The sequence below is a fragment of the Ruditapes philippinarum genome, unplaced genomic scaffold (assembly GCF_026571515.1).
Source record: "Ruditapes philippinarum isolate M1 unplaced genomic scaffold, ASM2657151v2 ctg3872_1_1_1_1, whole genome shotgun sequence".
Lineage (NCBI taxonomy): Eukaryota > Metazoa > Mollusca > Bivalvia > Venerida > Veneridae > Ruditapes > Ruditapes philippinarum.
The window spans coordinates 42,596-55,377 of record NW_026862018.1 but is presented as its reverse complement, the minus strand read 5'-3'; positions in this window follow the sequence as shown (position 1 = coordinate 55,377).

The following is a 12,782-nucleotide window of genomic DNA, read 5'->3' as shown; positions in this document are numbered from 1 at the left end:
ATGTAGCGACAGTAACCCATACAGCAGCATTGCCAGCATCACCTGCTATAAAGCATGCTGGTACCAACCAGCCTAACTTCCCACGTAGGGTCTCCGTCATCTTCTTCACCCGCTCCACCGCGTTCCTAGCTTCTTGACTGTCCTTGTTCTACAGGCTGCAATCAAACCCACTCCCAAGGCACTTTATGCGTCTTTGATGATGGATCCTCCTCTGCTTGTTCTGTACTCGGATCACGAATCTGTCTGTCCGTCTTGCCTTTCAGATAATGAGACCTACTTACGAGCCCTGAATTTCATTCCGCCCAGACGCCGACCTCCCAGTCTCAACATCCATCTACCGACGTGTTTTCCGTCAACGTAGCACAAATAAAACCCGCTTATGGCAGGGTAATACCTGATCGTCTTTGGACCGCGGTCTCTACAATGCGCAGCATTGAGCAGCACATCATCCCCATGACGAAAAGATACCACAGAAAAATACATCCGGTGACTAAACCTTCTCAACTCGCCACTTCTCAGCTGTCCACCAACAAGAAAACCAACTTGATCAGCCGGCAAGTTAGCTGGTGATTGATTTTCGGACATGGTTTCACTGTATCTGGAGCTGTAAGATCACTATAGGAAAATCCGTATGCGTTGGCAAGATCGAGCCCAAATCTACTTCAAGTCTTTCCTTCCCCGCTCTTCGCCCTCTTGAATTAGTTGGTATAGCGCTAGGTCTGCTCTACACAACGAAAACAGATTACTCCACCCTTCTGACTAAGTCGCAGTACCTTGCTCGTCAGCAAAGAGGTAAGCTTCTGCAGGGATACCAAAATATCTCCCTCCAACATTTAGTAGCAATGGTCCCGAACTGAGACTGGTCTTGAGTTCCTTTCCTGGCCCCTGAATATCCCTCTGGCTTCCTCCAGCTCTGTACTCCCGCTTTCCTCCAAAACCAACCTGAGGAGTCCAGCCTCTTCAGTAGAGTGGCACATCTTGACACTTTACGGATGCGTTACAGCACCAGGAGTAGAGCCCCATCGAGCCTTTCTTACACTCCTTCACCTCTCCCAAATGGGTTCATGTACCATGCGCTCTGGCATGAAGCAGATCTATCCCAACATCCTAGGCTCTTCTCTGTTACATCTGAATGCTATCATGCACCGTACTTCTCAACCTCTTCAAAGTCGTCATCTAATGTTCCTGAACCTCTTTGTCAACAGGATCTTTGGCAAATTTAGGTTGCTGTGAACGCAGCTCTCTTACTATTCGCCCCTCGCTTTCTCCTTTCGTCTCAGCTCGCCACGCAAGACTTCAACTGTGTCCAGTGTGTCACTAGTTCGGACAGCCCAAGCGCTGCACGCGAACTATCTCGCTACTGCATATCTTTCAGCTGGGTAATTCTGATTCTTCCCTCAGTCTCTATCAGGTCCTCCTCGCTTGGAGCCTCCTTGCGTTACGTTTCTTCAAATCCCCAAAACCCCTCCCTGCAACAGATATACAAGCGGTTGGAAATGGGTTAACTTCTCGTTTTTAACTGACCTTGCAATGGAATATTCGAAGATATTTCGATATTCCTTCTTCAAACTGTTCCCATTGCCATTCTCAGATGCCCTGCCACCTTGATCTGGTTCTTGTAGGCATTGGCTGTCGGTCCAGACGGCCTTCTTGCTCTTGGTTCAGCGCTCTAGTGTCCTGCGAGTATAAATTCAGTAGCTCTAGAGGTCGTCTTCATCCATCATTGGATCCCCTGCATCGTGCGCGCTCTAGCAAGTTCATCGAGTACTTGTACGGCTCCTGACGCGATACTCCGGGCTCTCACTAGCCATACGCATCGCTCTCAAATGCCTCACGCGCCTGCAACCAAACTTCCACTGGTGAATGCTAACCCTCGTTAGTTGCAGACTTTGCCACAAGGGCAAGTTACTGTCCCTGTCTAGTCGTAGTCGATAGCCACCGTTGTCTATTCCATAAAATCCGTCCATGGAGTCTTTCATCCTACCCCCCCTCCGGAAGACTCTGAGGTCTTTCATTAGTGAGTCTTAGCTTCTGGGGGTCTTCTCACGTAAGACCTGACACTCGGATGCTACCCCTATCCCCGTCATCTGTCCTGGCTCAACTAGTCCCCAGTTCACCAACTATTCCTTTGCCATCCAGTCTTCCTAGAATCACTGGTTAACCAGATGATCAATGTGGATAAACACTCTAAACGGCACCCTGCTGGATCTGTTCTCGACGCGATCTCCCGCCATCGTCAGCTGTGCCCGCCACATGTTCGCCCTATCCAATACATCCTTAATGCGCTGGCCCACTTTCTACGTGACTGTGAGTTAATCGCATCCAGCTGTCCTCCTCGCGTCGTAGCCAACAACCAGCTAGACCCCGCTCAGCAGCCGACTCAGCTTCTGTATTGCCCCCCTCTCGCCAGTTGTGCCAACACCTGTACATTCAATCTACATACAGATTGCCACAAAAACCCTCTAGCGCCTACCGCATGGAATAGCCAAGTCGCCAACCTCGGGGTCGGCACTGCTCAAGTAGTTCATGTACTTGCCTTCTCCTCTCATAGCCTCTTCACATCTCGTCTCCCAATACTCAACTCATGACAACGAGCTTCTCCCTGTCTCACACAGTAAACAATTCTTCGTCTCAACTGTCTGGACGATACCCGGAACACAACTTCTTCCAGATCTGGACGACATATTCCACCGTGCGCCGTTCAATTGATCCGATTTCTTCTTGAAGCTTCTTCTTCGCAGTTTCACCCGTCCACAAAGTCATGATGGGGCCTGCCTGTGCATTACTTCTGCGTGCCTCTTCTTCTCCCCCTCCAGCCAATCCTCCAACTCTCTGATGACGTTTCGTTGTCCCAGCACCGATATCGCCTGGCCAGTGCTGTGACAGGAGAAAACATCTTCCCAGAGTGGCCTGTTTCTGCACAGACGCATGTTGGTCTATATCCCCATCCTCACTAGTTACTGGAGCATGCATCAGGTCATGGAACGACCTGAGAGAAGGATAGACGAAGTGTTCATACTTCCAGAGTCTTCCCAGGTCAGCTTCTCTCCATAAGTTCCCACGTTGTCCATGCACCCGCGCACCCAACTCTACCCTCGGCCTGATCTCTTTCTCCTCTTCCTTCCTACTTCTGACTTATCAGGCTCGCCTCTCAGTCTTTGCTTGCCCATAGCGATTTTATTCACCAATACCTGTCGCCGACAGCCTTACCACCGACATGTCCTTGTGCCATGAGAGACTCTCCGCCTGGCGACCAGTCTCTGCGCGACCACTTCTCCATTACGCTAACTATCCCGCTTCCCGGATCTGCTAATCTCGGATTTCTCTTAGGTACACCAGTCTGTCTGTCGCCCTCTTGATTCTTCTACCCAGGAAGATAGGGGAGTTGTAGTTGTTGGTTCCCATACATCCAACACTGGAGAAACTGGTGAGATTCCAACCACTGCGAAGATGCGCGTGATCTCTCTAAGCTTCATGTTGAGCTGGGACCCATACAGCATCATGCCAACAGCCTTGTATTAAGGCATCCTATTACAAACCAGCCTTGAACTCGCAGTAGCTTGCTCGTCTACTCTTCAGCCCGTCTTCTACCTGTTCTACTAGCTTCTGACTGTCCTTGTCACTAGCTGCCATCAAAAACCACTTCCCAAGCACTTTATTGTCTCTGATGGCAGAGATCTCCTTCTGCTACCTCGGAGCACAATCGTCTTCGTCTGCCTTCTATAATGAGGACACTGACTTACGGCCTTGAATCATCGGGCCCATACGCGACGTCTTCATCTGTCAAACATCCATCTACCTGACCCGTTGTTGGTGTCGTCACGTTGATCATCCATAAAAACCCTCCGCTTGATTGGAAGTAGATACCTACTCGTCTTTAGCAGCGGCGTCTCTCTAATCAATCATGGATGAGCAGATTCATCCCCATGACGAAGAAGATCCACAGAACAGCTACATCCTACTATAACCTTTCTCCAACTTCTGCCACTCGCACTTCTCAACCAACAGAAAAACCGAAGGCTTATTCCGGGGCGGCGAAGAGCTTGATGATTCTGGACATGTTTCGAAACTCTGTAGCTGCTGGACCTGTGATAGAGCAGCTGCATGGCGAATAATCCGTCACTGCAAGCATCAAGCCCAAAACTACTGGTCAAGCTTTCTTCCCCCTCTTCACCCTAATTAGTTGCTGATACGCTGTGCCTCTACACAACCGAGAAACCATACTCCACCCTTCTGACAAGTCCCAGTACGCGTTGCGTCGTCAGAAAGAGTAAGTTCTTCTGGCCAGAGATAGCGAAGAATATCTCCCCTCCACATTAGTAAGGAAGATGTCCGGAAACTGAGTTGACAGTCATTGCAGTTCCTTCCTTGGGCGTGGAATATTCCCTCTGCTTCCTTCCAGGCTTCTGTACTTCCCTTCCTCCAAACCACTGAGAGTTTCCATAGCCCTCTCAGTATGATGGCACATCTTTACACTTGTACGCATTCTTAGGACCAGGATAAGCCCCATCGAGCCTTCTTGGACGACGTCCTTCACCTCTTCCCAAAATGCGTTCAGTCCTACCAGCTGGCACTCGGCATAAGCCAATCTATCCCGTCACAGTCCCTAGGCTTCCTTTTACATCTTGAATGCTATCATCAACTCTCAACCTCTTCAATGTTCTCTAATTTCCTGAACGCCTCTTGTCAACAAGTCTTTGCCAAATTTGTATGCGCTGCTGTGAACCAGCTGTCTTTCTGTTCACTGCCCCTCCCGGCCTTTTTCTCCTCTAGTCCAGCTGCCGCAGAACTTCAACTTTGCCGCCAGTGTGTCACGTACTCGACAGCCAAGGCGCTGCACTGACACTGCCGTACTGCTTCTTCAGCGTCTATTTTCTTTCCTCAGTCTCTATGCGGTGTCCTCCGAGCTTCGGCTTATGACCTCCCTGCCGTTTCGTTTCTCCAATCCAAACCTCTCCCTTGCAAAACAGAGTATACAAGTGTGAAAGGCGTGGAGTTAACTTCCGGTACTACTGGACTTGCATAGATGGATGATTCGAGGATGCATTTCTAGTAACCTCGTCAAACTTTCCATGTCCTTCTCACATCCTTGCGCCCCACTGATCTTGGTATTCTTCGTAACATGCGCTGATCGTCAGCACGCCTCTTGCTCCGTGTTGGCGCATGTCCTCCAGTAATCAGAAGCTCTAAGAGGGCGTCTTCACCATCATTGCGATCCCCGCGTGGCATCGTGGCCTGTCTCTTGATCGCGAGCAGTTCATCAGTACATTGGGTAGTCTCCTACTGGAATACTCCCGCGATACTCACTAGCCATAACTGCTATGCGCTCTCAAGTGCCTCACCGCTGGCAACCAGACTTCCCCTGTAATGCGAACCCCGTTTTTTTTTTGCAACTTTGCCACAAGCGCATACTGTCCCTGGTCTGACCTCGTAGTCGATGCGCAGGCCGTCATTCCATAAAACCTCCGTCCATGATTGAGTCTTTCATTCCTCCCCTCTCGGAAAGCACTTGGGGTCTTCATTAGTGAGTCGTAAAATATACCAAAAAGAAACCCCTGAATATTTGACCATAGCGTCTTATCCCTGTGAGGGGGACCTGAAATGCAGAAAAAAGTTAACCTACCTTCCAGATTTTATCTATATTTTAACTGGCATTAGATATTTGACAAAAGTAGTCCAATCACTGATGCAAGCAGTTTTGATATTATCCATTATTATTCACCAGTCCATTACACATATCTTGTTTCATGTTTTCACTTTTTTTTTTGTATATTGTATGGTTATACTGTTTATATTTTATATATATTTTCCGCGTTTATGATATGTATACCAGTTGTATATTTTATGGCTCTACACCAATATATACTTTCATAGTGAATGGTTGTTTAGTAAAAATTGTAAAACAATTGTATTATTTTCTACATCAAATGTGCTACCAAATATATAATTTCATCGTTCATCATATTACTGTGTAAAAATTGTAAAACAAATGTACACAATGCAACTATATTTTATGCTTCTACATTAAATGCCAAGACAAATACATACTTTCATCGTGAATAATTGTTGTGTGAAAAATGTGAAACAATTGCGTATCAAAATATGCTTCTGCATAGAAAAATATATACTTTCATAGTATGTGAAACTTGTAAAGCAGTTGTATTTTGTATGGTTTTGACAAATATATACTTTCGTCGTTCATGTTGTACAATTACTGTGTGAAAACTGTAAATCAATTGTGTATTGTATGATTCTTCATTAAACACCTAAAAATATATACTGTCTGTGTCTGTGTATGATTGTTGTGTAGTAACTAATAACGACTATCTATGACTTCTAGAATATAAAGCTATTGAAAAGGCATTGTCTGTGTCTATGTATTGCCAAATGTTATTTGTCGAACTTGGGATTGCAATTTCCCGTTAATTTAGATGTTGTAAATATTAACTTACAGCAGATAGCACCTTTTCATCTGCAAAAGTCAACGGAATTTTTGTATACTAGTGTATTAAGATGAGATAACAAGATTAAAGTTAAGCACTGAAATTTCTTCCCCAGATGCCAAGCTTCCGCTGGACAGATAACTGCCGAAGAAATGCAGTTAATGATTTTACATATTCTATATTCATGTATATTCATCGTAAGGTATCAATCGATCTAATTTTAAAAAATCTGGTAACAAAGTAATCTCTCAGAAGCATTAATCACAAAAAATTACATGAAAATTGCAGACTCGGTTTGATTGAGTCTATACATGAAGAATAATGAATGAATGCAACATCCCTCACGCCCCTAGCATAATGTCTTTTAATTTAAACTGATCTAATAAAGACTGTGATAATCAACTTGAAATATAAACCAATTTTATAACAACTGTGATATCGTACTTGATTATATTACGAGGCTCGTGCACTGGTGCATAAGAACAATAAAAACTACAAAATTATACTTTGCATCAATCATTCCTCTATTGACAGTAAAACAAATTATGACAAAAAAGCAAATGCCACTTTATAAGCAACAAAAACTAATGCAATCACAGCTGCAACGGCGCACGGTAAACGCATGACGTCCACGTAACCGTCATAATTTTACAGCGTCATACACATTTTCACAACTTTTCAAAGTATTCCCAATTACATTCGATGCATCGCCTTTCGCGCCAACCCACTTCCTAAATGTGACCCTGTAAAAGTCACTTAAATAGTACGAATGATTGCGAATACTGCATTATGAAGATCAAGAAGTGTTTCGAACTTCCGTCCCTTCAACCATCTTATTTATACTTTGATATTGTATTTGAACAGTAATCGATCCAATTAAGACTGTGATATCAAACAACTTATTAAAACTGCGATATTATCTTAAAGTATCAGAAAATCACACTTTCTTTAGGTATAAACTGATTCAGATAATCAGACTGTTATCTCAACCTGCTCTGCTTTAAGGTAGACCATAGGTAATGCATTACCTCCACTTTGAAGAGTATTCAAATAGGCTAGAATCGCTTGTAAACTACATTGAAATTGAGGGGCATGGGTTCAAACCCCAGAAGGGGCAACTTTTTTTCTTTCTTTTTTTCTTTTTAACATTATTTATGTATCTCTCTGATCCCTTATGGAAGAAAAAAAGTTTGATTTAAATTATACAAGGTTAGCTTTTAAAAAAGCTAGTAGCGACTCGCTTCGTAATTTTATTCCAGGGGTGTGTTTAAATGTAAAAATGACAGTTCTGTACCTGAAGAGACTTCAGCGAACATCAAAATAAAAGTGACATATAAAGTTACGGAAGCCAGTTCTCTCAGTTTAACAGAGGGGAATATGAGTATATATGAAGATGCATGTAAACAGATAGAATGAAGTCCCTATGTCTATGCACATTTACTATATGGCCTGTTGACCTTGACCAAAAAATGTTAGATAGGTAGAATTCATAAAAATGTCTCTTTATACAAAGTTAAGTTGTAATATGTTATTTAGTATTGGAATGAGTGACAGACACAAGTCCTATACAGGAATATATTACTGAAGAACTCTCTTGGGTGTGGGCGAATTTAGATTCATGGGGCATGATTATTTGATTTGTACAAGTTCTCAAGTCTCGTAAAACCCGGCCAAAATAGACCGGGAGAGACCGGAAGCGACCGGACCGGACAATAGTATATCCCAGTAAATACATACACAAAATACCGGAAAGGATAAAATTACCGGAAAAAAAGAAAAAGAAAATATGCACAGAACCAGATGTACACTTATGTTCATTAACCAATTAATTGTTAATTATTAACTTACTACAGAGAAAACAGGTGAAATCGCTAAATCAAAAGTCAGTGTAAATATGATTTATTGAAAAGAATTCATGAAAACAAATATTTTATCATCATTATCATCTTTGCGCTCAAAGCAATACTTGTTCCTTTTTACAAATGGCGTGAAAATTGATGAAAAATAGATGAATTTCTGGTAAAGCTTTATGCACAAATTCATGATTTTTCTGTGATAATTAGGGGTGTCACGTTCATCCGTTTAAACGGGTACGGTCGGTTTTTAGTTAAAAACCGGTTAAAAAAATTCAATAACCGATAGCTCAGGTTAGTATTTGACTAAAGGGTGGAAAAGTTTTAAATTGATGTAAATTTAAGAGAGTGATTTAAATTATACAAGGTTAGCTTTTAAAAAAGCTAGTAGCGACTCGCTTCGTAATTTTATTCCAGGGGTGTGTTTAAATGTAAAAATGACAGTTCTGTACCTGAAGAGACTTCAGCGAACATCAAAATAAAAGTGACATATAAAGTTACGGAAGCCAGTTCTCTCAGTTTAACAGAGGGGAATATGAGTATATATGAAGATGCATGTAAACAGATAGAATGAAGTCCCTATGTCTATGCACATTTACTATATGGCCTGTTGACCTTGACCAAAAAAATGTTAGATAGGTAGAATTCATAAAAAATGTCTCTTTATACAAAGTTAAGTTGTAATATGTTATTTAGTATTGAAATGAGTGACAGACACAAGTCCTATACAGGAATATATTACTGAAGAACTCTCTTGGGTGTGGGCGAATTTAGATTCATGGGGCATGATTATTTGATTTGTACAAGTTCTCAAGTCTCGTAAAACCCGGCCAAAATAGACCGGGAGAGACCGGAAGCGACCGGACCGGACAATAGTATATCCCAGTAAATACATACACAAAATACCGGAAAGGATAAAATTACCGGAAAAAAAGAAAAAGAAAATATGCACAGAACCAGATGTACACTTATGTTCATTAACCAATTAATTGTTAATTATTAACTTACTACAGAGAAAACAGGTGAAATCGCTAAATCAAAAGTCAGTGTAAATATGATTTATTGAAAAGAATTCATGAAAACAAATATTTTATCATCATTATCATCTTTGCGCTCAAAGCAATACTTGTTCCTTTTTACAAATGGCGTGAAAATTGAAGGTTTTTTGACGCTATGTAAGATTAAATTTGATTGGCTTAATTATTTTGGATTCCAGCCCAGACAGATAAATTTTGTAGAAAGCTGGAAGCCAAGCTTAGATTAAATTTTTGGATGTAGAAATATGACATTTGTTAACAAACAGAAAATATGTGCCATCGCTAAATTTTGCCAACAGATTGACTATAATCATTCAGATACACACAAAAGGATTAAATAAACAAAGGACAATTATCCTGCCATCAGGACACTTGTTTTTAGCTGGCGCAAGCAATTCAAAAACTGCAAATACAAGATCACTAACGAGAAAGGGCGAGGATGAAAGTTGGAAATTGACGGGACGTTAGTGACGTCAATTGCAAAAGCGCTACAAAAGAATCCACGGTAAACGGTACGCGAACTGTTTATCGTTGTTTGTATCTGCTACGGGTCTACTTATTCAGTTTTAACCAAAGTAATGTAAATAAGACATTTGTTATAAACACTTTTTATTGTATTTAACTAGATATACGCGCAATCAATGAATTTATGTAATAGTTAACGGTAATAATTAGTAGTGTTTCCGAAAACTTGTTTTAATAAACGATAGACTGTGCTAAGTAGAAAAAAATACTTTTCAATTGAGAAATATCCTTATTGTTCTGTATATAATCATATTGTTTTAAAGCATACGATGACATGAGTAAATCAATAAAATAAATTGATTTTGCTTTAACATTTTCAGTACTATTGAGTTCCAAGGTTACTCAAAAAACACGAGAAAACCCGGAGAATGGCCGGCTATCGGACATTTATTTTATTTTGTTTATTTTTGAAACAGTGGAACGAGAATGTGATCGCTTATTCTTGCTTCATCTCCACATATGAGGCAAAGTAAAAGTTACATGACTCATACACCTAGAGAAAAGGAGGACTACTTTCAGAAAGAATGACGCTTTTTACGATTTCGATTTATTTTACGACGTCATGAACGTCAATTATTGTATTGTTAGCGTGCGCCGCGTTTCGAACCCCTTGTCATTTGAAAATTTCACAGAAATTTCATCTGTTTACATTTTGTTTTGATTTTTTCTCAGTATATAGAGAACATGTTCCGATATTTGTCTCATGCAAATTTTTGTACGTAAATTTAAAAATGTGAACTGTAGAGCTGCAGTCCTATTACTTTTTGAACAACCCTCGTATATAATAAGTACAGAACTTAAAACTTTTCATAGATCTACGCCATTTTGTAAACGTATGCATGTGAAGGTTCATATCTTGCTCTCTGTTAGTCCTAATTGAATTAAAAGAAAGGATTATATTTTTAATAATGTTATTATATCTAAAGTTAGTGAGTTCAGCCAAGTGACTTTAAAAAAAAACTTAACATATTGTCAATATTTATAACTTTTTGGTTTGTATAACAAGTATATCCTGATGTAGTTCTCTTTGTTTCTAAAATGTTTAATTTGCTTCTGAAGTATACTTTGTACTGTACTAATATTTTGTATAAATAAAGATTAACCAATTAAAAAAAAAAAAAAAAAAAAAAAAATTTGGATGGATTCGGAGTTTTAGGTTGTTTCTAAGTAAAATCCTAACGTAATACCGGCTCGCCGTGGCGAGCCGGCATAATTATTTTAGGTATTTTTTTTGCTAAATAATGCCAAAATTTATAGCAAATATGATACCAGATATTTTCAAAGTTCGATAAAATAAAAACTACACGGTAAAAGTATTTTATATTTCCCATGATCAACTAATATACCTTTGAGAAAATTTAGGCAAACTTTGAAAAACAGACCCTCATTTCGATAAATTTTAGGGATATTTTGAATAAGGCATTTTAAATAGATAGGGAAATGGTAAAATTAGTGTTAAAAGTGGGTGGGGTAGGGTAACATTTTATACATTTTAAGAACATTTTGTTTAGAAACAAACATTTTGCTTGTGTAATGTGTTACCTGAATGTTATTATTTGTTTCTTAACAATAAGCAATGGAAAAACATTTTTTATAATGATGATAATACAGATTATTTACAGTTTCCTCATTTCTGAAAATAAGCCCTTCTAATGGCAAAGTCTTAGTTCAGAAATATATCCATAACTCATAAACCACACGGTAAATTTTATTTAAATGTTGCATACAGGTGACATTGAAGACATATAACTGTCCTATGTTGTCAATTTTTCAGTTCCTTATGGTGCCCATTACCCATGGTCTACCTTAATAATATGATTCTGATTTTCTGTAGGTCAATCTGGTCAGATGTCTTGATTCCGAGTTATTACTAAGAGCATGAGGTACACAAACGTACATGCGACTTATTTTAAAAAAAAACTATTTGTTCACTTATTTAATTAATCTGGTGAAACAAATTTAACATAAATTTACAAGTGCTCCAAGAATACACATAGTCTAGTCTAGATGGAATGTTTATTATGTTTATAATATGACGTATTTACATCGATGATGTCAAAATAAATTTTTACGTCACTTTATTATTAAGTCGGTGCTTAACTATTCGCTACCTAATTTGTTCGTAATTGAAAACGAAATAAAAATAATAGAAATGACATGTTGATTCGAGACTTGTAATGGTATGAGATAAAATAGACACTACACTTAACAAATCTTATAAGTGTGCATGCATATATGGTCTCATAGGTGTATCAATATTTGCCCGATCATGCTGAAATTTTCAATAAATACAGAAAAAAGGCAGGCTATTATTTTTATTTGTTTTCTTTTTACATTCAAGATAAATTTTAAGATGCATTTCTAAAAAATGTGAGTGCGTGTCGAAAGTCGATGTTGCAAAATGATGTTCTTAAACCGTGTGTGCCACTCTGACTGTGCATTACAGACTTGGAGCGTCGTCGCATCAATGTAACATACCGTTGGAGATTATTTTGGGGTCGGCGAGGAATGTTATAAACGCTGCCAGTTACTCTGTTATGAAGATAAGCCTTCTTAAGCCTTGTTATTACATTGCGGTGACCACCATGCGTTGCGCAACCTCCAAATGATATAAACATGTAATAAGTAAAAAACAAATATGCAATTACGTTCGTTTTTGGAAGGAACTGAATTTAAATGATTTTCAGCTTTTACAATGCAATGGAGTTTAAATAATTATATACACAAATTATTTTTACCAGTCTCTGATTGGTGTTCTCCAGCGTAGACCAATCCTAGGTTGAATAGATAATGTACCCATATGTTATGTTTTTCTGATATGTGGATCTCTGTTGTATTCGAAAATATCATTTGCAATTTTCTTTCACGCATTCACACAATTTTTTCGTGCATTGTGTGAATTTTGTACGTTCACGGTTGAACGC